The following is a 27,405-nucleotide window of genomic DNA, read 5'->3' as shown; positions in this document are numbered from 1 at the left end:
GCTGGAGACTGCTGCGGCCACCCTGCTGCCGGGTTTCTGGAGGGCTTCCTGGAAGCAGCCTCCACACCAAGCCCTTGGAAGGCCCAGGCGACGGAGGAGCCGGTCAGGCAGGGGCCGAGGACGGTGAGAGGCCGGGCGGGAAGGAGCATGTCAGGCAGGGGCAGAGGACGGTGACAGGCCGGGCGGGGAGGAGCCGGTCAGGCGGGGGCCCAGGACAGTGACGGGCCTGGCCGGGGAGGAGTGCGTCAGGCAGGGGCAGAGGAGACGGGCTGGGTAAGGGGTAGAGTGACAGTTAGGGCACAATTCACAATCGCAAAGACGTGGAAGCGACCCGAGTGCCCATCCATCCAGGAGTGCATTAATAAAATGTGGCGCGTGGACACCACGGAGTGCCATTCGGCTGTGAGGAGCAGCGGTGAGAGGGCGCCTCTCGTGTTCTCCTGGCCAGAGCTGGAACCCGTTCCAGTAAGCCAGGTATCCCAAGAATGGACACACGAGCACCACGTGAGCGCGCTCACCAGCAAATTGGTACGAACGGATGGACACCTAAGTGGACGGAGAGGAATCACCTTCATCGGGTGGGTGTCGGGCGGGTGGGGGGAGGCGATGGGCATCCACATCCATTAGGAATGGGGTGGGTGCGCACCGACTGGGGGATGGGCGCACTTGAAGCTCTGACCCCAGGGGGGAGGCTTGGAGAGGGCAACTGTACCCGACCTTAACACTGGTACCCCCACAATACGCTGGAACAACATGAGAGGTATATGAATGAGAACACAGGGGGGAGGGGTGCACGGGCAACACATGTCACCTGAATACTTGTACTCCCATCATCTGCTTGAAAAGAGAGAGAAAAGAAAATGCAATCATAGAGGTAAGAGACACTTTTTAAAAATCATGAATCCGAAGAGAAAAGTAAAAGGAGGCCTGTGGAGCAGGTCTGGGTGTGACTCCGGATCCCCCAACATCAGGTGCCACCACCAAAGATTCCTGCGTGGAGCCCATAGAACCCCCAAAAGCAACGGGACGAGTTCTGGTCACATACTCCCTCAAAATGACATCCTGGCCTTCTTCTGGAACTCCCTCCCCTCTCAGACTCTCAAGGTTTTCTCCAGCGTGTCTGTTCCCACAGAGCAGACCTTTGGTCTGAGACCTGACAGTCCAGATGCCACGCATGCTGCCGCGTGGCGGCGGTGTCGCGGCTTGGGACAAGAGGAGGCCCCACGGTGCGGGCTGAGGCGCCAGGCACCGCGGCGGGCGCTGAGGGTTGGGGTCACCCCCACCCCGGGCCGCCGCCGCGCTCCCAGAAAGGGGACAGAACAAGAGGCAAAAAAAAAAAAAAAAAAAAAAGCAGCAGCCTGTGGCCCCCGGTATTCCCAGGCAGTCTCCCATCCAAGTACTGACCGGGCCCGACCCTGCTTAGCTTCCGAGACCAGACGAGATCGGGGGCGTTCAGGGTGGTGTGGCCCTAGACGGCGGCGGAGGGCGCCCCTGCCCCGCTCAAGAAGCCGAGCCTCTCTGCGCTTTCCCGCCGCCGCCGCCGCCGCCTCCCGCCCCAGGCCCCGCGCCAGGCCGGGCCTGTTGAGTTCGCCGGCCGGGTCCCGTGGGCTCCCAGGGACGGGGGTGATGGGCGGGGCGGGGCGGGGGGCTGTCTCTCTATACACACACACACACACTCACACTCACTCACACTCACACAAGATGCGCCTCCACGGCTGGACTCGCCAAGGTGGAGCCCTCCCAGCCCCCCTCGTCTCCTCGCCCGGCCTCCTTCACCTACCCGCTGCCCACCCCCAGCGCGTCGCCGCCGCTGACGCTGACTGCGCACGCGCGCGCCCTTTGACCCCAGCCAGGGGCCGCCCTCCCCCACAACCCCTTTCAGCTGTGCCCCCCCTCGCCCTGTGGGTGGGCTGCCGCCTATTCCCCCGGGCCAGGGCTGGGGCACAGCGCAAGGGGGAGGGGAGCCAGTGTATGGGGCGTCTCTCTCTGGGGATGTGTCCCATGGGTGGGGTGGGGTGGCGTGGTTTGTGGGGCGCTGAAGAAATCAGTCCCCTCCATCTCCTACCTCTGGAAAACGCCCAAGCCCGTGGAGAACCGCCGGCACCGCTTCGTGGGGGCCGGGACCCTCCTCTGTGTCCTCCTGTGGCCCGGTCCAAGGGGCCTGGGCCTGGCCGGGGCTGCATTGGACCCCGACCACCCTGGCGTGTGGACTCGCTAAAAATCGGCCATTAGATATTGGATTCCAGCTTCATTGAGGTCATTTCACTAATGAGTGCACCGGAAAGAGTTTCCTAATCCATCTGTGAGGGTGGCAACTGAAAGAGAATTTGAAAGCTGACAGAATAGGCGAGGGAAGGCATAGGAGATTTCCACACCCAGCAAGGAAGCCTTTCCCGAAATGGAAGAAAGAAACGAGCAAACAGAGACACCGGTAGCCCGCCCGGAAAAGAGTCTGCCCCCGAGAGAAAGCACCCTGACCAGGTTCACCCGTGGGTGGGTGGCGAGCTAGCGGCGTTCAGAAGAGCGAGGCCCGCAGTCTGTGCGGAAGACACCTGCACTCGGGTGTGTGTGGCGGCCCGATTCACAAGCAGCTCTAGATGTTAAACCAAGGAGAAGCCAGGGAGTTCCCAAGGCCCCAGGTGTCCTCAGCCCACGACTGGCTGCTGTGGGAATGCGAAGCCCGGCTCCTTGTCTCAGAGCGGGGTTCCCAGGAGGATCAGGCTGAAGCTGGGACTTGGCCTCAAAGTGTCCCCTCGCATGGCCACCCCCTTCCCCTTCCTGCTCCTCTACTCCTGGTGCCCCTCCATCCAGGGGCCAGACCTTAAAGAGTCACCGCAAGAGAATCCTGGTCCCAAAGGAGCCTTCTGGGGGACCGGTGCTGAGAGAGGTTGTGGGCATGGCCCGCTGGGGCTCTGCCCGACCCAGGGCTGAGAGATGCCACCTCCCAGCTCTGGGTCCCTGCAGGAAGTGTTGGCAAGCACAGGGCCAGTCCCCCAAAGGCCCAGGTACAGGGAGCCCAGGCCAAGCAGCCTGTGGAAGAAGCCACTTGCCGTGCCACCCCGGGAACAGGACTGCAGGCCCCGGCCCTTCCCACCTCCTCCTCCTCCTCCTCCTCCCCCCCCCCCGCGCCCCCCCCGGACATGGCACAGGGCTCAGAGACACCTCAGACTCTTGCTACCCAAGGTGCAAAGGGCATCAGTTGCTCCTCCAAACCCCCCCCCCCGCCCAGCAGACCACGTTGTCCAGCCAGCCCCCGGGCCTCCCTGGGGTGCCCAGCACAAAAGTGCAGACACCCACCGGACCCTCAGTCTCAGCTTTCGGATGTTTTTGCCACTCTAAGGACCCGCAGGCCCGCTGGGCCTTCGGGCAGGACAGAGAGCCCCGGGATCCGACGTGGAGAGCTGCGTGTACGTACGTCCCCATCAGGAGGCGGTCCCCACCTCCGCGGCTCTCCCCTCGCGGGGAGCGGCAGCCCCAGCCGGCAGCCGCAGGGCCTCAGGGAAGACACCAGGCTGGGCCCCCCGCGGCACAGCGGGGGCACGTCCCCCGCACTCGACTTAGGGAAGGCTGCTGGAGACTGCTGCGGCCACCCTGCTGCCGGGTTTCTGGAGGGCTTCCTGGAAGCAGCCTCCACACCAAGCCCTTGGAAGGCCCAGGCGACGGAGGAGCCGGTCAGGCAGGGGCCGAGGACGGTGAGAGGCCGGGCGGGAAGGAGCATGTCAGGCAGGGGCAGAGGACGGTGACAGGCCGGGCGGGGAGGAGCCGGTCAGGCGGGGGCCCAGGACAGTGACGGGCCTGGCCGGGGAGGAGTGCGTCAGGCAGGGGCAGAGGAGACGGGCTGGGTAAGGGGTAGAGTGACAGTTAGGGCACAATTCACAATCGCAAAGACGTGGAAGCGACCCGAGTGCCCATCCATCCAGGAGTGCATTAATAAAATGTGGCGCGTTGACACCACGGAGTGCCATTCGGCTGTGAGGAGCAGCGGTGAGAGGGCGCCTCTCGTGTTCTCCTGGCCAGAGCTGGAACCCGTTCCAGTAAGCCAGGTATCCCAAGAATGGACACACGAGCACCACGTGAGCGCGCTCACCAGCAAATTGGTATGAACGGATGGACACCTAAGTGGACGGAGAGGAATCACCTTCATCGGGTGGGTGTCGGGCGGGTGGGGGGAGGCGATGGGCATCCACATCCATTAGGAATGGGGTGGGTGCGCACCGACTGGGGGATGGGCGCACTTGAAGCTCTGACCCCAGGGGGGAGGCTTGGAGAGGGCAACTGTACCCGACCTTAACACTGGTACCCCCACAATACGCTGGAACAACATGAGAGGTATATGAATGAGAACACAGGGGGGAGGGGTGCACGGGCAACACATGTCACCTGAATACTTGTACTCCCATCATCTGCTTGAAAAGAGAGAGAAAAGAAAATGCAATCATAGAGGTAAGAGACACTTTTTAAAAATCATGAATCCGAAGAGAAAAGTAAAAGGAGGCCTGTGGAGCAGGTCTGGGTGTGACTCCGGATCCCCCAACATCAGGTGCCACCACCAAAGATTCCTGCGTGGAGCCCATAGAACCCCCAAAAGCAACGGGACGAGTTCTGGTCACATACTCCCTCAAAATGACATCCTGGCCTTCTTCTGGAACTCCCTCCCCTCTCAGACTCTCAAGGTTTTCTCCAGCGTGTCGGTTCCCACAGAGCAGACCTTTGGTCTGAGACCTGACAGTCCAGATGCCACGCATGCTGCCGCGTGGCGGCGGTGTCGCGGCTTGGGACAAGAGGAGGCCCCACGGTGCGGGCTGAGGCGCCAGGCAGCGCGGCGGGCGCTGAGGGTTGGGGTCACCCCCACCCCGGGCCGCCGCCGCGCTCCCAGAAAGGGGACAGAACAAGAGGCAAAAAAAAAAAAAAAAAAAAAGAAGCAGCCTGTGGCCCCCGGTATTCCCAGGCAGTCTCCCATCCAAGTACTGACCGGGCCCGACCCTGCTTAGCTTCCGAGACCAGACGAGATCGGGGGCGTTCAGGGTGGTGTGGCCCTAGACGGCGGCGGAGGGCGCCCCTGCCCCGCTCAAGAAGCCGAGCCTCTCTGCGCTTTCCCCCCGCCGCCGCCGCCGCCGCCGCCGCCGCCGCCGCCGCCGCCTCCCGCCCCAGGCCCCGCGCCGGGCCGGGCCTGTTGAGTTCGCCGGCCGGGTCCCGTGGGCTCCCAGGGACGGGGGTGATGGGCGGGGCGGGGCGGGGGGCTGTCTCTCTATACACACACACACACACTCACACTCACTCACACTCACACAAGATGCGCCTCCACGGCTGGACTCGCCAAGGTGGAGCCCTCCCAGCCCCCCTCGTCTCCTCGCCCGGCCTCCTTCACCTACCCGCTGCCCACCCCCAGCGCGTCGCCGCCGCTGACGCTGACTGCGCACGCGCGCGCCCTTTGACCCCAGCCAGGGGCCGCCCTCCCCCACAACCCCTTTCAGCTGTGCCCCCCCTCGCCCTGTGGGTGGGCTGCCGCCTATTCCCCCGGGCCAGGGCTGGGGCACAGCGCAAGGGGGAGGGGAGCCAGTGTATGGTGCGTCTCTCTCTGGGGATGTGTCCCATGGGTGGGGTGGGGTGGCGTGGTTTGTGGGGCGCTGAAGAAATCAGTCCCCTCCATCTCCTACCTCTGGAAAACGCCCAAGCCCGTGGAGAACCGCCGGCACCGCTTCGTGGGGGCCGGGACCCTCCTCTGTGTCCTCCTGTGGCCCGGTCCAAGGGGCCTGGGCCTGGCCGGGGCTGCATTGGACCCCGACCACCCTGGCGTGTGGACTCGCTAAAAATCGGCCATTTGATATTGGATTCCAGCTTCATTGAGGTCATTTCACTAATGAGTGCACCGGAAAGAGTTTCCTAATCCATCTGTGAGGGTGGCAACTGAAAGAGAATTTGAAAGCTGACAGAATAGGCGAGGGAAGGCATAGGAGATTTCCACACCCAGCAAGGAAGCCTTTCCCGAAATGGAAGAAAGAAACGAGCAAACAGAGACACCGGTAGCCCGCCCGGAAAAGAGTCTGCCCCCGAGAGAAAGCACCCTGACCAGGTTCACCCGTGGGTGGGTGGCGAGCTAGCGGCGTTCAGAAGAGCGAGGCCCGCAGTCTGTGCGGAAGACACCTGCACTCGGGTGTGTGTGGCGGCCCGATTCACAAGCAGCTCTAGATGTTAAACCAAGGAGAAGCCAGGGAGTTCCCAAGGCCCCAGGTGTCCTCAGCCCACGACTGGCTGCTGTGGGAATGCGAAGCCCGGCTCCTTGTCTCAGAGCGGGGTTCCCAGGAGGATCAGGCTGAAGCTGGGACTTGGCCTCAAAGTGTCCCCTCGCATGGCCACCCCCTTCCCCTTCCTGCTCCTCTACTCCTGGTGCCCCTCCATCCAGGGGCCAGACCTTAAAGAGTCACCGCAAGAGAATCCTGGTCCCAAAGGAGCCTTCTGGGGGACCGGTGCTGAGAGAGGTTGTGGGCATGGCCCGCTGGGGCTCTGCCCGACCCAGGGCTGAGAGTTGCCACCTCCCAGCTCTGGGTCCCTGCAGGAAGTGTTGGCAAGCACAGGGCCAGTCCCCCAAAGGCCCAGGTACAGGGAGCCCAGGCCAAGCAGCCTGTGGAAGAAGCCACTTGCCGTGCCACCCCGGGAACAGGACTGCAGGCCCCGGCCCTTCCCACCTCCTCCTCCTCCTCCTCCTCCCCCCCCCCGCGCCCCGCCCCCGGACATGGCACAGGGCTCAGAGACACCTCAGACTCTTGCTACCCAAGGTGCGAAGGGCATCAGTTGCTCCTCCAACCCCCCCCCGCCCAGCAGACCACGTTGTCCAGCCAGCCCCCGGGCCTCCCTGGGGTGCCCAGCACAAAAGTGCAGACACCCACCGGACCCTCAGTCTCAGCTTTCGGATGTTTTTGCCACTCTAAGGACCCACAGGCCCGCTGGGCCTTCGGGCAGGACAGAGAGCCCCGGGATCCGACGTCGAGAGCTGCGTGTACGTACGTCCCCATCAGGAGGCGGTCCCCACCTCCGCGGCTCTCCCCTCGCGGGGAGCGGCAGCCCCAGCCGGCAGCCGCAGGGCATCAGGGAAGACACCAGGCTGGGCCCCCCGCGGCACAGCGGGGGCACGTCCCCCGCACTCGACTTAGGGAAGGCTGCTGGAGACTGCTGCGGCCACCCTGCTGCCGGGTTTCTGGAGGGCTTCCTGGAAGCAGCCTCCACACCAAGCCCTTGGAAGGCCCAGGCGACGGAGGAGCCGGTCAGGCAGGGGCCGAGGACGGTGAGAGGCCGGGCGGGAAGGAGCATGTCAGGCAGGGGCAGAGGACGGTGACAGGCCGGGCGGGGAGGAGCCGGTCAGGCGGGGGCCCAGGACAGTGACGGGCCTGGCCGGGGAGGAGTGCGTCAGGCAGGGGCAGAGGAGACGGGCTGGGTAAGGGGTAGGGTGACAGTTAGGGCACAATTCACAATCGCAAAGACGTGGAAGCGACCCGAGTGCCCATCCATCCAGGAGTGCATTAATAAAATGTGGCGCGTGGACACCACGGAGTGCCATTCGGCTGTGAGGAGCAGCGGTGAGAGGGCGCCTCTCGTGTTCTCCTGGCCAGAGCTGGAACCCGTTCCAGTAAGCCAGGTATCCCAAGAATGGACACACGAGCACCACGTGAGCGCGCTCACCAGCAAATTGGTACGAACGGATGGACACCTAAGTGGACGGAGAGGAATCACCTTCATCGGGTGGGTGTCGGGCGGGTGGGGGGAGGCGATGGGCATCCACATCCATTAGGAATGGGGTGGGTGCGCACCGACTGGGGGATGGGCGCACTTGAAGCTCTGACCCCAGGGGGGAGGCTTGGAGAGGGCAACTGTACCCGACCTTAACACTGGTACCCCCACAATACGCTGGAACAACATGAGAGGTATATGAATGAGAACACAGGGGGGAGGGGTGCACGGGCAACACATGTCACCTGAATACTTGTACTCCCATCATCTGCTTGAAAAGAGAGAGAAAAGAAAATGCAATCATAGAGGTAAGAGACACTTTTTAAAAATCATGAATCCGAAGAGAAAAGTAAAAGGAGGCCTGTGGAGCAGGTCTGGGTGTGACTCCGGATCCCCCAACATCAGGTGCCACCACCAAAGATTCCTGCGTGGAGCCCATAGAACCCCCAAAAGCAACGGGACGAGTTCTGGTCACATACTCCCTCAAAATGACATCCTGGCCTTCTTCTGGAACTCCCTCCCCTCTCAGACTCTCAAGGTTTTCTCCAGCGTGTCTGTTCCCACAGAGCAGACCTTTGGTCTGAGACCTGACAGTGCAGATGCCACGCATGCTGCCGCGTGGCGGCGGTGTCGCGGCTTGGGACAAGAGGAGGCCCCACGGTGCGGGCTGAGGCGCCAGGCAGCGCGGCGGGCGCTGAGGGTTGGGGTCACCCCCACCCCGGGCCGCCGCCGCGCTCCCAGAAAGGGGACAGAACAAGAGGCAAAAAAAAAAAAAAAAAAAAAGAAGCAGCCTGTGGCCCCCGGTATTCCCAGGCAGTCTCCCATCCAAGTACTGACCGGGCCCGACCCTGCTTAGCTTCCGAGACCAGACGAGATCGGGGGCGTTCAGGGTGGTGTGGCCCTAGACGGCGGCGGAGGGCGCCCCTGCCCCGCTCAAGAAGCCGAGCCTCTCTGAGCTTTCCCGCCGCCGCCGCCGCCGCCGCCGCCGCCGCCGCCGCCTCCCGCCCCAGGCCCCGCGCCGGGCCGGGCCTGTTGAGTTCGCCGGCCGGGTCCCGTGGGCTCCCAGGGACGGGGGTGATGGGCGGGGCGGGGCGGGGGGCTGTCTCTCTATACACACACACACACACTCACACTCACTCACACTCACACAAGATGCGCCTCCACGGCTGGACTCGCCAAGGTGGAGCCCTCCCAGCCCCCCTCGTCTCCTCGCCCGGCCTCCTTCACCTACCCGCTGCCCACCCCCAGCGCGTCGCCGCCGCTGACGCTGACTGCGCACGCGCGCGCCCTTTGACCCCAGCCAGGGGCCGCCCTCCCCCACAACCCCTTTCAGCTGTGCCCCCCCTCGCCCTGTGGGTGGGCTGCCGCCTATTCCCCCGGGCCAGGGCTGGGGCACAGCGCAAGGGGGAGGGGAGCCAGTGTATGGGGCGTCTCTCTCTGGGGATGTGTCCCATGGGTGGGGTGGGGTGGCGTGGTTTGTGGGGCGCTGAAGAAATCAGTCCCCTCCATCTCCTACCTCTGGAAAACGCCCAAGCCCGTGGAGAACCGCCGGCACCGCTTCGTGGGGGCCGGGACCCTCCTCTGTGTCCTCCTGTGGCCCGGTCCAAGGGGCCTGGGCCTGGCCGGGGCTGCATTGGACCCCGACCACCCTGGCGTGTGGACTCGCTAAAAATCGGCCATTAGATATTGGATTCCAGCTTCATTGAGGTCATTTCACTAATGAGTGCACCGGAAAGAGTTTCCTAATCCATCTGTGAGGGTGGCAACTGAAAGAGAATTTGAAAGCTGACAGAATAGGCGAGGGAAGGCATAGGAGATTTCCACACCCAGCAAGGAAGCCTTTCCCGAAATGGAAGAAAGAAACGAGCAAACAGAGACACCGGTAGCCCGCCCGGAAAAGAGTCTGCCCCCGAGAGAAAGCACCCTGACCAGGTTCACCCGTGGGTGGGTGGCGAGCTAGCGGCGTTCAGAAGAGCGAGGCCCGCAGTCTGTGCGGAAGACACCTGCACTCGGGTGTGTGTGGCGGCCCGATTCACAAGCAGCTCTAGATGTTAAACCAAGGAGAAGCCAGGGAGTTCCCAAGGCCCCAGGTGTCCTCAGCCCACGACTGGCTGCTGTGGGAATGCGAAGCCCGGCTCCTTGTCTCAGAGCGGGGTTCCCAGGAGGATCAGGCTGAAGCTGGGACTTGGCCTCAAAGTGTCCCCTCGCATGGCCACCCCCTTCCCCTTCCTGCTCCTCTACTCCTGGTGCCCCTCCATCCAGGGGCCAGACCTTAAAGAGTCACCGCAAGAGAATCCTGGTCCCAAAGGAGCCTTCTGGGGGACCGGTGCTGAGAGAGGTTGTGGGCATGGCCCGCTGGGGCTCTGCCCGACCCAGGGCTGAGAGATGCCACCTCCCAGCTCTGGGTCCCTGCAGGAAGTGTTGGCAAGCACAGGGCCAGTCCCCCAAAGGCCCAGGTGCAGGGAGCCCAGGCCAAGCAGCCTGTGGAAGAAGCCACTTGCCGTGCCACCCCGGGAACAGGACTGCAGGCCCCGGCCCTTCCCACCTCCTCCTCCTCCTCCTCCTCCCCCCCCCGCGCCCCCCCCCCCGGACATGGCACAGGGCTCAGAGACACCTCAGACTCTTGCTACCCAAGGTGCGAAGGGCATCAGTTGCTCCTCCAACCCCCCCCCCCGCCCAGCAGACCACGTTGTCCAGCCAGCCCCCGGGCCTCCCTGGGGTGCCCAGCACAAAAGTGCAGACACCCACCGGACCCTCAGTCTCAGCTTTCGGATGTTTTTGCCACTCTAAGGACCCGCAGGCCCGCTGGGCCTTCGGGCAGGACAGAGAGCCCCGGGATCCGACGTGGAGAGCTGCGTGTACGTACGTCCCCATCAGGAGGCGGTCCCCACCTCCGCGGCTCTCCCCTCGCGGGGAGCGGCAGCCCCAGCCGGCAGCCGCAGGGCATCAGGGAAGACACCAGGCTGGGCCCCCCGCGGCACAGCGGGGGCACGTCCCCCGCACTCGACTTAGGGAAGGCTGCTGGAGACTGCTGCGGCCACCCTGCTGCCGGGTTTCTGGAGGGCTTCCTGGAAGCAGCCTCCACACCAAGCCCTTGGAAGGCCCAGGCGACGGAGGAGCCGGTCAGGCAGGGGCCGAGGACGGTGAGAGGCCGGGCGGGAAGGAGCATGTCAGGCAGGGGCAGAGGACGGTGACAGGCCGGGCGGGGAGGAGCCGGTCAGGCGGGGGCCCAGGACAGTGACGGGCCTGGCCGGGGAGGAGTGCGTCAGGCAGGGGCAGAGGAGACGGGCTGGGTAAGGGGTAGGGTGACAGTTAGGGCACAATTCACAATCGCAAAGACGTGGAAGCGACCCGAGTGCCCATCCATCCAGGAGTGCATTAATAAAATGTGGCGCGTGGACACCACGGAGTGCCATTCGGCTGTGAGGAGCAGCGGTGAGAGGGCGCCTCTCGTGTTCTCCTGGCCAGAGCTGGAACCCGTTCCAGTAAGCCAGGTATCCCAAGAATGGACACACGAGCACCACGTGAGCGCGCTCACCAGCAAATTGGTACGAACGGATGGACACCTAAGTGGACGGAGAGGAATCACCTTCATCGGGTGGGTGTCGGGCGGGTGGGGGGAGGCGATGGGCATCCACATCCATTAGGAATGGGGTGGGTGCGCACCGACTGGGGGATGGGCGCACTTGAAGCTCTGACCCCAGGGGGGAGGCTTGGAGAGGGCAACTGTACCCGACCTTAACACTGGTACCCCCACAATACGCTGGAACAACATGAGAGGTATATGAATGAGAACACAGGGGGGAGGGGTGCACGGGCAACACATGTCACCTGAATACTTGTACTCCCATCATCTGCTTGAAAAGAGAGAGAAAAGAAAATGCAATCATAGAGGTAAGAGACACTTTTTAAAAATCATGAATCCGAAGAGAAAAGTAAAAGGAGGCCTGTGGAGCAGGTCTGGGTGTGACTCCGGATCCCCCAACATCAGGTGCCACCACCAAAGATTCCTGCGTGGAGCCCATAGAACCCCCAAAAGCAACGGGACGAGTTCTGGTCACATACTCCCTCAAAATGACATCCTGGCCTTCTTCTGGAACTCCCTCCCCTCTCAGACTCTCAAGGTTTTCTCCAGCGTGTCTGTTCCCACAGAGCAGACCTTTGGTCTGAGACCTGACAGTGCAGATGCCACGCATGCTGCCGCGTGGCGGCGGTGTCGCGGCTTGGGACAAGAGGAGGCCCCACGGTGCGGGCTGAGGCGCCAGGCAGCGCGGCGGGCGCTGAGGGTTGGGGTCACCCCCACCCCGGGCCGCCGCCGCGCTCCCAGAAAGGGGACAGAACAAGAGGCAAAAAAAAAAAAAAAAAAAAAGAAGCAGCCTGTGGCCCCCGGTATTCCCAGGCAGTCTCCCATCCAAGTACTGACCGGGCCCGACCCTGCTTAGCTTCCGAGACCAGACGAGATCGGGGGCGTTCAGGGTGGTGTGGCCCTAGACGGCGGCGGAGGGCGCCCCTGCCCCGCTCAAGAAGCCGAGCCTCTCTGCGCTTTCCCGCCGCCGCCGCCGCCGCCGCCGCCGCCGCCGCCGCCTCCCGCCCCAGGCCCCGCGCCGGGCCGGGCCTGTTGAGTTCGCCGGCCGGGTCCCGTGGGCTCCCAGGGACGGGGGTGATGGGCGGGGCGGGGCGGGGGGCTGTCTCTCTATACACACACACACACACTCACACTCACTCACACTCACACAAGATGCGCCTCCACGGCTGGACTCGCCAAGGTGGAGCCCTCCCAGCCCCCCTCGTCTCCTCGCCCGGCCTCCTTCACCTACCCGCTGCCCACCCCCAGCGCGTCGCCGCCGCTGACGCTGACTGCGCACGCGCGCGCCCTTTGACCCCAGCCAGGGGCCGCCCTCCCCCACAACCCCTTTCAGCTGTGCCCCCCCTCGCCCTGTGGGTGGGCTGCCGCCTATTCCCCCGGGCCAGGGCTGGGGCACAGCGCAAGGGGGAGGGGAGCCAGTGTATGGGGCGTCTCTCTCTGGGGATGTGTCCCATGGGTGGGGTGGGGTGGCGTGGTTTGTGGGGCGCTGAAGAAATCAGTCCCCTCCATCTCCTACCTCTGGAAAACGCCCAAGCCCGTGGAGAACCGCCGGCACCGCTTCGTGGGGGCCGGGACCCTCCTCTGTGTCCTCCTGTGGCCCGGTCCAAGGGGCCTGGGCCTGGCCGGGGCTGCATTGGACCCCGACCACCCTGGCGTGTGGACTCGCTAAAAATCGGCCATTAGATATTGGATTCCAGCTTCATTGAGGTCATTTCACTAATGAGTGCACCGGAAAGAGTTTCCTAATCCATCTGTGAGGGTGGCAACTGAAAGAGAATTTGAAAGCTGACAGAATAGGCGAGGGAAGGCATAGGAGATTTCCACACCCAGCAAGGAAGCCTTTCCCGAAATGGAAGAAAGAAACGAGCAAACAGAGACACCGGTAGCCCGCCCGGAAAAGAGTCTGCCCCCGAGAGAAAGCACCCTGACCAGGTTCACCCGTGGGTGGGTGGCGAGCTAGCGGCGTTCAGAAGAGCGAGGCCCGCAGTCTGTGCGGAAGACACCTGCACTCGGGTGTGTGTGGCGGCCCGATTCACAAGCAGCTCTAGATGTTAAACCAAGGAGAAGCCAGGGAGTTCCCAAGGCCCCAGGTGTCCTCAGCCCACGACTGGCTGCTGTGGGAATGCGAAGCCCGGCTCCTTGTCTCAGAGCGGGGTTCCCAGGAGGATCAGGCTGAAGCTGGGACTTGGCCTCAAAGTGTCCCCTCGCATGGCCACCCCCTTCCCCTTCCTGCTCCTCTACTCCTGGTGCCCCTCCATCCAGGGGCCAGACCTTAAAGAGTCACCGCAAGAGAATCCTGGTCCCAAAGGAGCCTTCTGGGGGACCGGTGCTGAGAGAGGTTGTGGGCATGGCCCGCTGGGGCTCTGCCCGACCCAGGGCTGAGAGATGCCACCTCCCAGCTCTGGGTCCCTGCAGGAAGTGTTGGCAAGCACAGGGCCAGTCCCCCAAAGGCCCAGGTGCAGGGAGCCCAGGCCAAGCAGCCTGTGGAAGAAGCCACTTGCCGTGCCACCCCGGGAACAGGACTGCAGGCCCCGGCCCTTCCCACCTCCTCCTCCTCCTCCTCCTCCCCCCCCCGCGCCCCCCCCCGGACATGGCACAGGGCTCAGAGACACCTCAGACTCTTGCTACCCAAGGTGCAAAGGGCATCAGTTGCTCCTCCAAACCCCCCCCCGCCCAGCAGACCACGTTGTCCAGCCAGCCCCCGGGCCTCCCTGGGGTGCCCAGCACAAAAGTGCAGACACCCACCGGACCCTCAGTCTCAGCTTTTGGATGTTTTTGCCACTCTAAGGACCCGCAGGCCCGCTGGGCCTTCGGGCAGGACAGAGAGCCCCGGGATCCGACGTGGAGAGCTGCGTGTACGTACGTCCCCATCAGGAGGCGGTCCCCACCTCCGCGGCTCTCCCCTCGCGGGGAGCGGCAGCCCCAGCCGGCAGCCGCAGGGCATCAGGGAAGACACCAGGCTGGGCCCCCCGCGGCACAGCGGGGGCACGTCCCCCGCACTCGACTTAGGGAAGGCTGCTGGAGACTGCTGCGGCCACCCTGCTGCCGGGTTTCTGGAGGGCTTCCTGGAAGCAGCCTCCACACCAAGCCCTTGGAAGGCCCAGGCGACGGAGGAGCCGGTCAGGCAGGGGCCGAGGACGGTGAGAGGCCGGGCGGGAAGGAGCATGTCAGGCAGGGGCAGAGGACGGTGACAGGCCGGGCGGGGAGGAGCCGGTCAGGCGGGGGCCCAGGACAGTGACGGGCCTGGCCGGGGAGGAGTGCGTCAGGCAGGGGCAGAGGAGACGGGCTGGGTAAGGGGTAGGGTGACAGTTAGGGCACAATTCACAATCGCAAAGACGTGGAAGCGACCCGAGTGCCCATCCATCCAGGAGTGCATTAATAAAATGTGGCGCGTGGACACCACGGAGTGCCATTCGGCTGTGAGGAGCAGCGGTGAGAGGGCGCCTCTCGTGTTCTCCTGGCCAGAGCTGGAACCCGTTCCAGTAAGCCAGGTATCCCAAGAATGGACACACGAGCACCACGTGAGCGCGCTCACCAGCAAATTGGTACGAACGGATGGACACCTAAGTGGACGGAGAGGAATCACCTTCATCGGGTGGGTGTCGGGCGGGTGGGGGGAGGCGATGGGCATCCACATCCATTAGGAATGGGGTGGGTGCGCACCGACTGGGGGATGGGCGCACTTGAAGCTCTGACCCCAGGGGGGAGGCTTGGAGAGGGCAACTGTACCCGACCTTAACACTGGTACCCCCACAATACGCTGGAACAACATGAGAGGTATATGAATGAGAACACAGGGGGGAGGGGTGCACGGGCAACACATGTCACCTGAATACTTGTACTCCCATCATCTGCTTGAAAAGAGAGAGAAAAGAAAATGCAATCATAGAGGTAAGAGACACTTTTTAAAAATCATGAATCCGAAGAGAAAAGTAAAAGGAGGCCTGTGGAGCAGGTCTGGGTGTGACTCCGGATCCCCCAACATCAGGTGCCACCACCAAAGATTCCTGCGTGGAGCCCATAGAACCCCCAAAAGCAACGGGACGAGTTCTGGTCACATACTCCCTCAAAATGACATCCTGGCCTTCTTCTGGAACTCCCTCCCCTCTCAGACTCTCAAGGTTTTCTCCAGCGTGTCTGTTCCCACAGAGCAGACCTTTGGTCTGAGACCTGACAGTGCAGATGCCACGCATGCTGCCGCGTGGCGGCGGTGTCGCGGCTTGGGACAAGAGGAGGCCCCACGGTGCGGGCTGAGGCGCCAGGCAGCGCGGCGGGCGCTGAGGGTTGGGGTCACCCCCACCCCGGGCCGCCGCCGCGCTCCCAGAAAGGGGACAGAACAAGAGGCAAAAAAAAAAAAAAAAAAAAGAAGCAGCCTGTGGCCCCCGGTATTCCCAGGCAGTCTCCCATCCAAGTACTGACCGGGCCCGACCCTGCTTAGCTTCCGAGACCAGACGAGATCGGGGGCGTTCAGGGTGGTGTGGCCCTAGACGGCGGCGGAGGGCGCCCCTGCCCCGCTCAAGAAGCCGAGCCTCTCTGCGCTTTCCCGCCGCCGCCGCCGCCGCCGCCGCCGCCGCCGCCGCCGCCGCCTCCCGCCCCAGGCCCCGCGCCGGGCCGGGCCTGTTGAGTTCGCCGGCCGGGTCCCGTGGGCTCCCAGGGACGGGGGTGATGGGCGGGGCGGGGCGGGGGGCTGTCTCTCTATACACACACACACACACTCACACTCACTCACACTCACACAAGATGCGCCTCCACGGCTGGACTCGCCAAGGTGGAGCCCTCCCAGCCCCCCTCGTCTCCTCGCCCGGCCTCCTTCACCTACCCGCTGCCCACCCCCAGCGCGTCGCCGCCGCTGACGCTGACTGCGCACGCGCGCGCCCTTTGACCCCAGCCAGGGGCCGCCCTCCCCCACAACCCCTTTCAGCTGTGCCCCCCCTCGCCCTGTGGGTGGGCTGCCGCCTATTCCCCCGGGCCAGGGCTGGGGCACAGCGCAAGGGGGAGGGGAGCCAGTGTATGGGGCGTCTCTCTCTGGGGATGTGTCCCATGGGTGGGGTGGGGTGGCGTGGTTTGTGGGGCGCTGAAGAAATCAGTCCCCTCCATCTCCTACCTCTGGAAAACGCCCAAGCCCGTGGAGAACCGCCGGCACCGCTTCGTGGGGGCCGGGACCCTCCTCTGTGTCCTCCTGTGGCCCGGTCCAAGGGGCCTGGGCCTGGCCGGGGCTGCATTGGACCCCGACCACCCTGGCGTGTGGACTCGCTAAAAATCGGCCATTAGATATTGGATTCCAGCTTCATTGAGGTCATTTCACTAATGAGTGCACCGGAAAGAGTTTCCTAATCCATCTGTGAGGGTGGCAACTGAAAGAGAATTTGAAAGCTGACAGAATAGGCGAGGGAAGGCATAGGAGATTTCCACACCCAGCAAGGAAGCCTTTCCCGAAATGGAAGAAAGAAACGAGCAAACAGAGACACCGGTAGCCCGCCCGGAAAAGAGTCTGCCCCCGAGAGAAAGCACCCTGACCAGGTTCACCCGTGGGTGGGTGGCGAGCTAGCGGCGTTCAGAAGAGCGAGGCCCGCAGTCTGTGCGGAAGACACCTGCACTCGGGTGTGTGTGGCGGCCCGATTCACAAGCAGCTCTAGATGTTAAACCAAGGAGAAGCCAGGGAGTTCCCAAGGCCCCAGGTGTCCTCAGCCCACGACTGGCTGCTGTGGGAATGCGAAGCCCGGCTCCTTGTCTCAGAGCGGGGTTCCCAGGAGGATCAGGCTGAAGCTGGGACTTGGCCTCAAAGTGTCCCCTCGCATGGCCACCCCCTTCCCCTTCCTGCTCCTCTACTCCTGGTGCCCCTCCATCCAGGGGCCAGACCTTAAAGAGTCACCGCAAGAGAATCCTGGTCCCAAAGGAGCCTTCTGGGGGACCGGTGCTGAGAGAGGTTGTGGGCATGGCCCGCTGGGGCTCTGCCCGACCCAGGGCTGAGAGATGCCACCTCCCAGCTCTGGGTCCCTGCAGGAAGTGTTGGCAAGCACAGGGCCAGTCCCCCAAAGGCCCAGGTGCAGGGAGCCCAGGCCAAGCAGCCTGTGGAAGAAGCCACTTGCCGTGCCACCCCGGGAACAGGACTGCAGGCCCCGGCCCTTCCCACCTCCTCCTCCTCCTCCTCCTCCCCCCCCCGCGCCCCCCCCCGGACATGGCACAGGGCTCAGAGACACCTCAGACTCTTGCTACCCAAGGTGCAAAGGGCATCAGTTGCTCCTCCAAACCCCCCCCCCCCAGCAGACCACGTTGTCCAGCCAGCCCCCGGGCCTCCCTGGGGTGCCCAGCACAAAAGTGCAGACACCCACCGGACCCTCAGTCTCAGCTTTTGGATGTTTTTGCCACTCTAAGGACCCGCAGGCCCGCTGGGCCTTCGGGCAGGACAGAGAGCCCCGGGATCCGACGTGGAGAGCTGCGTGTACGTACGTCCCCATCAGGAGGCGGTCCCCACCTCCGCGGCTCTCCCCTCGCGGGGAGCGGCAGCCCCAGCCGGCAGCCGCAGGGCATCAGGGAAGACACCAGGCTGGGCCCCCCGCGGCACAGCGGGGGCACGTCCCCCGCACTCGACTTAGGGAAGGCTGCTGGAGACTGCTGCGGCCACCCTGCTGCCGGGTTTCTGGAGGGCTTCCTGGAAGCAGCCTCCACACCAAGCCCTTGGAAGGCCCAGGCGACGGAGGAGCCGGTCAGGCAGGGGCCGAGGACGGTGAGAGGCCGGGCGGGAAGGAGCATGTCAGGCAGGGGCAGAGGACGGTGACAGGCCGGGCGGGGAGGAGCCGGTCAGGCGGGGGCCCAGGACAGTGACGGGCCTGGCCGGGGAGGAGTGCGTCAGGCAGGGGCAGAGGAGACGGGCTGGGTAAGGGGTAGGGTGACAGTTAGGGCACAATTCACAATCGCAAAGACGTGGAAGCGACCCGAGTGCCCATCCATCCAGGAGTGCATTAATAAAATGTGGCGCGTGGACACCACGGAGTGCCATTCGGCTGTGAGGAGCAGCGGTGAGAGGGCGCCTCTCGTGTTCTCCTGGCCAGAGCTGGAACCCGTTCCAGTAAGCCAGGTATCCCAAGAATGGACACACGAGCACCACGTGAGCGCGCTCACCAGCAAATTGGTACGAACGGATGGACACCTAAGTGGACGGAGAGGAATCACCTTCATCGGGTGGGTGTCGGGCGGGTGGGGGGAGGCGATGGGCATCCACATCCATTAGGAATGGGGTGGGTGCGCACCGACTGGGGGATGGGCGCACTTGAAGCTCTGACCCCAGGGGGGAGGCTTGGAGAGGGCAACTGTACCCGACCTTAACACTGGTACCCCCACAATACGCTGGAACAACATGAGAGGTATATGAATGAGAACACAGGGGGGAGGGGTGCACGGGCAACACATGTCACCTGAATACTTGTACTCCCATCATCTGCTTGAAAAGAGAGAGAAAAGAAAATGCAATCATAGAGGTAAGAGACACTTTTTAAAAATCATGAATCCGAAGAGAAAAGTAAAAGGAGGCCTGTGGAGCAGGTCTGGGTGTGACTCCGGATCCCCCAACATCAGGTGCCACCACCAAAGATTCCTGCGGGGAGCCCATAGAACCCCCAAAAGCAACGGGACGAGTTCTGGTCACATACTCCCTCAAAATGACATCCTGGCCTTCTTCTGGAACTCCCTCCCCTCTCAGACTCTCAAGGTTTTCTCCAGCGTGTCTGTTCCCACAGAGCAGACCTTTGGTCTGAGACCTGACAGTGCAGATGCCACGCATGCTGCCGCGTGGCGGCGGTGTCGCGGCTTGGGACAAGAGGAGGCCCCACGGTGCGGGCTGAGGCGCCAGGCAGCGCGGCGGGCGCTGAGGGTTGGGGTCACCCCCACCCCGGGCCGCCGCCGCGCTCCCAGAAAGGGGACAGAACAAGAGGCAAAAAAAAAAAAAAAAAAAAAGAAGCAGCCTGTGGCCCCCGGTATTCCCAGGCAGTCTCCCATCCAAGTACTGACCGGGCCCGACCCTGCTTAGCTTCCGAGACCAGACGAGATCGGGGGCGTTCAGGGTGGTGTGGCCCTAGACGGCGGCGGAGGGCGCCCCTGCCCCGCTCAAGAAGCCGAGCCTCTCTGCGCTTTCCCGCCGCCGCCGCCGCCGCCGCCGCCGCCGCCGCCGCCGCCGCCGCCTCCCGCCCCAGGCCCCGCGCCGGGCCGGGCCTGTTGAGTTCGCCGGCCGGGTCCCGTGGGCTCCCAGGGACGGGGGTGATGGGCGGGGCGGGGCGGGGGGCTGTCTCTCTATACACACACACACACACTCACACTCACTCACACTCACACAAGATGCGCCTCCACGGCTGGACTCGCCAAGGTGGAGCCCTCCCAGCCCCCCTCGTCTCCTCGCCCGGCCTCCTTCACCTACCCGCTGCCCACCCCCAGCGCGTCGCCGCCGCTGACGCTGACTGCGCACGCGCGCGCCCTTTGACCCCAGCCAGGGGCCGCCCTCCCCCACAACCCCTTTCAGCTGTGCCCCCCCTCGCCCTGTGGGTGGGCTGCCGCCTATTCCCCCGGGCCAGGGCTGGGGCACAGCGCAAGGGGGAGGGGAGCCAGTGTATGGGGCGTCTCTCTCTGGGGATGTGTCCCATGGGTGGGGTGGGGTGGCGTGGTTTGTGGGGCGCTGAAGAAATCAGTCCCCTCCATCTCCTACCTCTGGAAAACGCCCAAGCCCGTGGAGAACCGCCGGCACCGCTTCGTGGGGGCCGGGACCCTCCTCTGTGTCCTCCTGTGGCCCGGTCCAAGGGGCCTGGGCCTGGCCGGGGCTGCATTGGACCCCGACCACCCTGGCGTGTGGACTCGCTAAAAATCGGCCATTAGATATTGGATTCCAGCTTCATTGAGGTCATTTCACTAATGAGTGCACCGGAAAGAGTTTCCTAATCCATCTGTGAGGGTGGCAACTGAAAGAGAATTTGAAAGCTGACAGAATAGGCGAGGGAAGGCATAGGAGATTTCCACACCCAGCAAGGAAGCCTTTCCCGAAATGGAAGAAAGAAACGAGCAAACAGAGACACCGGTAGCCCGCCCGGAAAAGAGTCTGCCCCCGAGAGAAAGCACCCTGACCAGGTTCACCCGTGGGTGGGTGGCGAGCTAGCGGCGTTCAGAAGAGCGAGGCCCGCAGTCTGTGCGGAAGACACCTGCACTCGGGTGTGTGTGGCGGCCCGATTCACAAGCAGCTCTAGATGTTAAACCAAGGAGAAGCCAGGGAGTTCCCAAGGCCCCAGGTGTCCTCAGCCCACGACTGGCTGCTGTGGGAATGCGAAGCCCGGCTCCTTGTCTCAGAGCGGGGTTCCCAGGAGGATCAGGCTGAAGCTGGGACTTGGCCTCAAAGTGTCCCCTCGCATGGCCACCCCCTTCCCCTTCCTGCTCCTCTACTCCTGGTGCCCCTCCATCCAGGGGCCAGACCTTAAAGAGTCACCGCAAGAGAATCCTGGTCCCAAAGGAGCCTTCTGGGGGACCGGTGCTGAGAGAGGTTGTGGGCATGGCCCGCTGGGGCTCTGCCCGACCCAGGGCTGAGAGATGCCACCTCCCAGCTCTGGGTCCCTGCAGGAAGTGTTGGCAAGCACAGGGCCAGTCCCCCAAAGGCCCAGGTGCAGGGAGCCCAGGCCAAGCAGCCTGTGGAAGAAGCCACTTGCCGTGCCACCCCGGGAACAGGACTGCAGGCCCCGGCCCTTCCCACCTCCTCCTCCTCCTCCTCCTCCCCCCCCCGCGCCCCCCCCGGACATGGCACAGGGCTCAGAGACACCTCAGACTCTTGCTACCCAAGGTGCGAAGGGCATCAGTTGCTCCTCCAAACCCCCCCCCGCCCAGCAGACCACGTTGTCCAGCCAGCCCCCGGGCCTCCCTGGGGTGCCCAGCACAAAAGTGCAGACACCCACCGGACCCTCAGTCTCAGCTTTCGGATGTTTTTGCCACTCTAAGGACCCGCAGGCCCGCTGGGCCTTCGGGCAGGACAGAGAGCCCCGGGATCCGACGTGGAGAGCTGCGTGTACGTACGTCCCCATCAGGAGGCGGTCCCCACCTCCGCGGCTCTCCCCTCGCGGGGAGCGGCAGCCCCAGCCGGCAGCCGCAGGGCATCAGGGAAGACACCAGGCTGGGCCCCCCGCGGCACAGCGGGGGCACGTCCCCCGCACTCGACTTAGGGAAGGCTGCTGGAGACTGCTGCGGCCACCCTGCTGCCGGGTTTCTGGAGGGCTTCCTGGAAGCAGCCTCCACACCAAGCCCTTGGAAGGCCCAGGCGACGGAGGAGCCGGTCAGGCAGGGGCCGAGGACGGTGAGAGGCCGGGCGGGAAGGAGCATGTCAGGCAGGGGCAGAGGACGGTGACAGGCCGGGCGGGGAGGAGCCGGTCAGGCGGGGGCCCAGGACAGTGACGGGCCTGGCCGGGGAGGAGTGCGTCAGGCAGGGGCAGAGGAGACGGGCTGGGTAAGGGGTAGGGTGACAGTTAGGGCACAATTCACAATCGCAAAGACGTGGAAGCGACCCGAGTGCCCATCCATCCAGGAGTGCATTAATAAAATGTGGCGCGTGGACACCACGGAGTGCCATTCGGCTGTGAGGAGCAGCGGTGAGAGGGCGCCTCTCGTGTTCTCCTGGCCAGAGCTGGAACCCGTTCCAGTAAGCCAGGTATCCCAAGAATGGACACACGAGCACCACGTGAGCGCGCTCACCAGCAAATTGGTACGAACGGATGGACACCTAAGTGGACGGAGAGGAATCACCTTCATCGGGTGGGTGTCGGGCGGGTGGGGGGAGGCGATGGGCATCCACATCCATTAGGAATGGGGTGGGTGCGCACCGACTGGGGGATGGGCGCACTTGAAGCTCTGACCCCAGGGGGGAGGCTTGGAGAGGGCAACTGTACCCGACCTTAACACTGGTACCCCCACAATACGCTGGAACAACATGAGAGGTATATGAATGAGAACACAGGGGGGAGGGGTGCACGGGCAACACATGTCACCTGAATACTTGTACTCCCATCATCTGCTTGAAAAGAGAGAGAAAAGAAAATGCAATCATACTTTTTCACAAGATGGCGCCGAAGGCAAAGAAGGAAGCTCCTGCCCCTCCCAAAGCCGAAGCCAAAGCAAAGGCTTTGAAGGCCAAGAAGGCAGTGCTAAAAGGCGTCCACAGCCACAAAAAAAAGAAGATCCGTACGTCACCCACCTTCCGGCGGCCAAAGACACTGTGGCTCCGGAGGCAGCCTAAATATCCTCGGAAGAGCGCCCCCAGGAGAAACAAGCTTGACCACTATGCCATCATCAAGTTCCCCTTGACCACAGAGTCTGCCATGAAGAAGATAGAAGACAACAACACACTTGTGTTCATTGTGGATGTCAAAGCCAATAAGCACCAGATCAAACAGGCTGTGAAGAAGCTCTATGACATTGATGTGGCTAAGGTCAACACCCTGATCAGGCCTGATGGAGAGAAGAAGGCATATGTTCGACTGGCTCCTGATTATGATGCTTTGGACGTTGCCAACAAGATTGGGATCATCTAAACCAAGTCCAGCTGGCTAATTCTAAATATATATATCTTCTCACCTTAAAAAAAAAAAAAAAAAAAAAAGAAAATGCAATCATAGAGGTAAGAGACACTTTTTAAAAATCATGAATCCGAAGAGAAAAGTAAAAGGAGGCCTGTGGAGCAGGTCTGGGTGTGACTCCGGATCCCCCAACATCAGGTGCCACCACCAAAGATTCCTGCGTGGAGCCCATAGAACCCCCAAAAGCAACGGGACGAGTTCTGGTCACATACTCCCTCAAAATGACATCCTGGCCTTCTTCTGGAACTCCCTCCCCTCTCAGACTCTCAAGGTTTTCTCCAGCGTGTCTGTTCCCACAGAGCAGACCTTTGGTCTGAGACCTGACAGTGCAGATGCCACGCATGCTGCCGCGTGGCGGCGGTGTCGCGGCTTGGGACAAGAGGAGGCCCCACGGTGCGGGCTGAGGCGCCAGGCAGCGCGGCGGGCGCTGAGGGTTGGGGTCACCCCCACCCCGGGCCGCCGCCGCGCTCCCAGAAAGGGGACAGAACAAGAGGCAAAAAAAAAAAAAAAAAAAAAGAAGCAGCCTGTGGCCCCCGGTATTCCCAGGCAGTCTCCCATCCAAGTACTGACCGGGCCCGACCCTGCTTAGCTTCCGAGACCAGACGAGATCGGGGGCGTTCAGGGTGGTGTGGCCCTAGACGGCGGCGGAGGGCGCCCCTGCCCCGCTCAAGAAGCCGAGCCTCTCTGCGCTTTCCCGCCGCCGCCGCCGCCGCCGCCGCCGCCGCCGCCGCCTCCCGCCCCAGGCCCCGCGCCGGGCCGGGCCTGTTGAGTTCGCCGGCCGGGTCCCGTGGGCTCCCAGGGACGGGGGTGATGGGCGGGGCGGGGCGGGGGGCTGTCTCTCTATACACACACACACACACTCACACTCACTCACACTCACACAAGATGCGCCTCCACGGCTGGACTCGCCAAGGTGGAGCCCTCCCAGCCCCCCTCGTCTCCTCGCCCGGCCTCCTTCACCTACCCGCTGCCCACCCCCAGCGCGTCGCCGCCGCTGACGCTGACTGCGCACGCGCGCGCCCTTTGACCCCAGCCAGGGGCCGCCCTCCCCCACAACCCCTTTCAGCTGTGCCCCCCCTCGCCCTGTGGGTGGGCTGCCGCCTATTCCCCCGGGCCAGGGCTGGGGCACAGCGCAAGGGGGAGGGGAGCCAGTGTATGGGGCGTCTCTCTCTGGGGATGTGTCCCATGGGTGGGGTGGGGTGGCGTGGTTTGTGGGGCGCTGAAGAAATCAGTCCCCTCCATCTCCTACCTCTGGAAAACGCCCAAGCCCGTGGAGAACCGCCGGCACCGCTTCGTGGGGGCCGGGACCCTCCTCTGTGTCCTCCTGTGGCCCGGTCCAAGGGGCCTGGGCCTGGCCGGGGCTGCATTGGACCCCGACCACCCTGGCGTGTGGACTCGCTAAAAATCGGCCATTAGATATTGGATTCCAGCTTCATTGAGGTCATTTCACTAATGAGTGCACCGGAAAGAGTTTCCTAATCCATCTGTGAGGGTGGCAACTGAAAGAGAATTTGAAAGCTGACAGAATAGGCGAGGGAAGGCATAGGAGATTTCCACACCCAGCAAGGAAGCCTTTCCCGAAATGGAAGAAAGAAACGAGCAAACAGAGACACCGGTAGCCCGCCCGGAAAAGAGTCTGCCCCCGAGAGAAAGCACCCTGACCAGGTTCACCCGTGGGTGGGTGGCGAGCTAGCGGCGTTCAGAAGAGCGAGGCCCGCAGTCTGTGCGGAAGACACCTGCACTCGGGTGTGTGTGGCGGCCCGATTCACAAGCAGCTCTAGATGTTAAACCAAGGAGAAGCCAGGGAGTTCCCAAGGCCCCAGGTGTCCTCAGCCCACGACTGGCTGCTGTGGGAATGCGAAGCCCGGCTCCTTGTCTCAGAGCGGGGTTCCCAGGAGGATCAGGCTGAAGCTGGGACTTGGCCTCAAAGTGTCCCCTCGCATGGCCACCCCCTTCCCCTTCCTGCTCCTCTACTCCTGGTGCCCCTCCATCCAGGGGCCAGACCTTAAAGAGTCACCGCAAGAGAATCCTGGTCCCAAAGGAGCCTTCTGGGGGACCGGTGCTGAGAGAGGTTGTGGGCATGGCCCGCTGGGGCTCTGCCCGACCCAGGGCTGAGAGATGCCACCTCCCAGCTCTGGGTCCCTGCAGGAAGTGTTGGCAAGCACAGGGCCAGTCCCCCAAAGGCCCAGGTGCAGGGAGCCCAGGCCAAGCAGCCTGTGGAAGAAGCCACTTGCCGTGCCACCCCGGGAACAGGACTGCAGGCCCCGGCCCTTCCCACCTCCTCCTCCTCCTCCTCCTCCCCCCCCCCGCGCCCCCCCCCCCGGACATGGCACAGGGCTCAGAGACACCTCAGACTCTTGCTACCCAAGGTGCGAAGGGCATCAGTTGCTCCTCCAACCCCCCCCCGCCCAGCAGACCACGTTGTCCAGCCAGCCCCCGGGCCTCCCTGGGGTGCCCAGCACAAAAGTGCAGACACCCACCGGACCCTCAGTCTCAGCTTTCGGATGTTTTTGCCACTCTAAGGACCCGCAGGCCCGCTGGGCCTTCGGGCAGGACAGAGAGCCCCGGGATCCGACGTGGAGAGCTGCGTGTACGTACGTCCCCATCAGGAGGCGGTCCCCACCTCCGCGGCTCTCCCCTCGCGGGGAGCGGCAGCCCCAGCCGGCAGCCGCAGGGCATCAGGGAAGACACCAGGCTGGGCCCCCCGCGGCACAGCGGGGGCACGTCCCCCGCACTCGACTTAGGGAAGGCTGCTGGAGACTGCTGCGGCCACCCTGCTGCCGGGTTTCTGGAGGGCTTCCTGGAAGCAGCCTCCACACCAAGCCCTTGGAAGGCCCAGGCGACGGAGGAGCCGGTCAGGCAGGGGCCGAGGACGGTGAGAGGCCGGGCGGGAAGGAGCATGTCAGGCAGGGGCAGAGGACGGTGACAGGCCGGGCGGGGAGGAGCCGGTCAGGCGGGGGCCCAGGACAGTGACGGGCCTGGCCGGGGAGGAGTGCGTCAGGCAGGGGCAGAGGAGACGGGCTGGGTAAGGGGTAGAGTGACAGTTAGGGCACAATTCACAATCGCAAAGACGTGGAAGCGACCCGAGTGCCCATCCATCCAGGAGTGCATTAATAAAATGTGGCGCGTGGACACCACGGAGTGCCATTCGGCTGTGAGGAGCAGCGGTGAGAGGGCGCCTCTCGTGTTCTCCTGGCCAGAGCTGGAACCCGTTCCAGTAAGCCAGGTATCCCAAGAATGGACACACGAGCACCACGTGAGCGCGCTCACCAGCAAATTGGTACGAACGGATGGACACCTAAGTGGACGGAGAGGAATCACCTTCATCGGGTGGGTGTCGGGCGGGTGGGGGGAGGCGATGGGCATCCACATCCATTAGGAATGGGGTGGGTGCGCACCGACTGGGGGATGGGCGCACTTGAAGCTCTGACCCCAGGGGGGAGGCTTGGAGAGGGCAACTGTACCCGACCTTAACACTGGTACCCCCACAATACGCTGGAACAACATGAGAGGTATATGAATGAGAACACAGGGGGGAGGGGTGCACGGGCAACACATGTCACCTGAATACTTGTACTCCCATCATCTGCTTGAAAAGAGAGAGAAAAGAAAATGCAATCATAGAGGTAAGAGACACTTTTTAAAAATCATGAATCCGAAGAGAAAAGTAAAAGGAGGCCTGTGGAGCAGGTCTGGGTGTGACTCCGGATCCCCCAACATCAGGTGCCACCACCAAAGATTCCTGCGTGGAGCCCATAGAACCCCCAAAAGCAACGGGACGAGTTCTGGTCACATACTCCCTCAAAATGACATCCTGGCCTTCTTCTGGAACTCCCTCCCCTCTCAGACTCTCAAGGTTTTCTCCAGCGTGTCTGTTCCCACAGAGCAGACCTTTGGTCTGAGACCTGACAGTGCAGATGCCACGCATGCTGCCGCGTGGCGGCGGTGTCGCGGCTTGGGACAAGAGGAGGCCCCACGGTGCGGGCTGAGGCGCCAGGCACCGCGGCGGGCGCTGAGGGTTGGGGTCACCCCCACCCCGGGCCGCCGCCGCGCTCCCAGAAAGGGGACAGAACAAGAGGCAAAAAAAAAAAAAAAAAAAAAAGAAGCAGCCTGTGGCCCCCGGTATTCCCAGGCAGTCTCCCATCCAAGTACTGACCGGGCCCGACCCTGCTTAGCTTCCGAGACCAGACGAGATCGGGGGCGTTCAGGGTGGTGTGGCCCTAGACGGCGGCGGAGGGCGCCCCTGCCCCGCTCAAGAAGCCGAGCCTCTCTGCGCTTTCCCGCCGCCGCCGCCGCCGCCTCCCGCCCCAGGCCCCGCGCCAGGCCGGGCCTGTTGAGTTCGCCGGCCGGGTCCCGTGGGCTCCCAGGGACGGGGGTGATGGGCGGGGCGGGGCGGGGGGCTGTCTCTCTATACACACACACACACACTCACACTCACTCACACTCACACAAGATGCGCCTCCACGGCTGGACTCGCCAAGGTGGAGCCCTCCCAGCCCT

General features: G+C 63.5%; 9 pseudogenes; 1 reads left to right on the top strand and 8 right to left on the bottom strand.

The window, feature by feature from the left end:
- Positions 1 to 1,355: 1,355 nt before the first annotated feature.
- On the bottom strand, positions 1,356 to 1,474 carry LOC142876053 (uncharacterized; annotated as a pseudogene).
- A 3,449-nt stretch (positions 1,475 to 4,923) lies between these two features.
- Positions 4,924 to 5,042, bottom strand: LOC142876050 (uncharacterized; annotated as a pseudogene).
- A 3,471-nt stretch (positions 5,043 to 8,513) lies between these two features.
- On the bottom strand, positions 8,514 to 8,632 carry LOC142876049 (uncharacterized; annotated as a pseudogene).
- A 3,467-nt stretch (positions 8,633 to 12,099) lies between these two features.
- On the bottom strand, positions 12,100 to 12,218 carry LOC142876048 (uncharacterized; annotated as a pseudogene).
- A 3,463-nt stretch (positions 12,219 to 15,681) lies between these two features.
- Positions 15,682 to 15,800, bottom strand: LOC142876047 (uncharacterized; annotated as a pseudogene).
- A 3,469-nt stretch (positions 15,801 to 19,269) lies between these two features.
- LOC142876046 (uncharacterized) lies at positions 19,270 to 19,388 on the bottom strand (annotated as a pseudogene).
- A 2,993-nt stretch (positions 19,389 to 22,381) lies between these two features.
- Positions 22,382 to 22,933, top strand: LOC142875611 (large ribosomal subunit protein uL23 pseudogene; annotated as a pseudogene).
- A 493-nt stretch (positions 22,934 to 23,426) lies between these two features.
- Positions 23,427 to 23,545, bottom strand: LOC142876045 (uncharacterized; annotated as a pseudogene).
- Positions 23,546 to 27,012: 3,467 nt separating this feature from the next.
- Positions 27,013 to 27,131, bottom strand: LOC142876044 (uncharacterized; annotated as a pseudogene).
- Between the last annotated feature and the right edge of the window lie 274 nt (positions 27,132 to 27,405).

This window comes from Microcebus murinus, chromosome 14 (genome assembly GCF_040939455.1).
Source record: "Microcebus murinus isolate Inina chromosome 14, M.murinus_Inina_mat1.0, whole genome shotgun sequence".
NCBI classification, from domain to species: Eukaryota; Metazoa; Chordata; class Mammalia; order Primates; family Cheirogaleidae; genus Microcebus; species Microcebus murinus.
The sequence above is the reverse complement of the archived record's forward strand: the minus strand, read 5'-3'. Positions and strand labels throughout refer to the sequence as shown.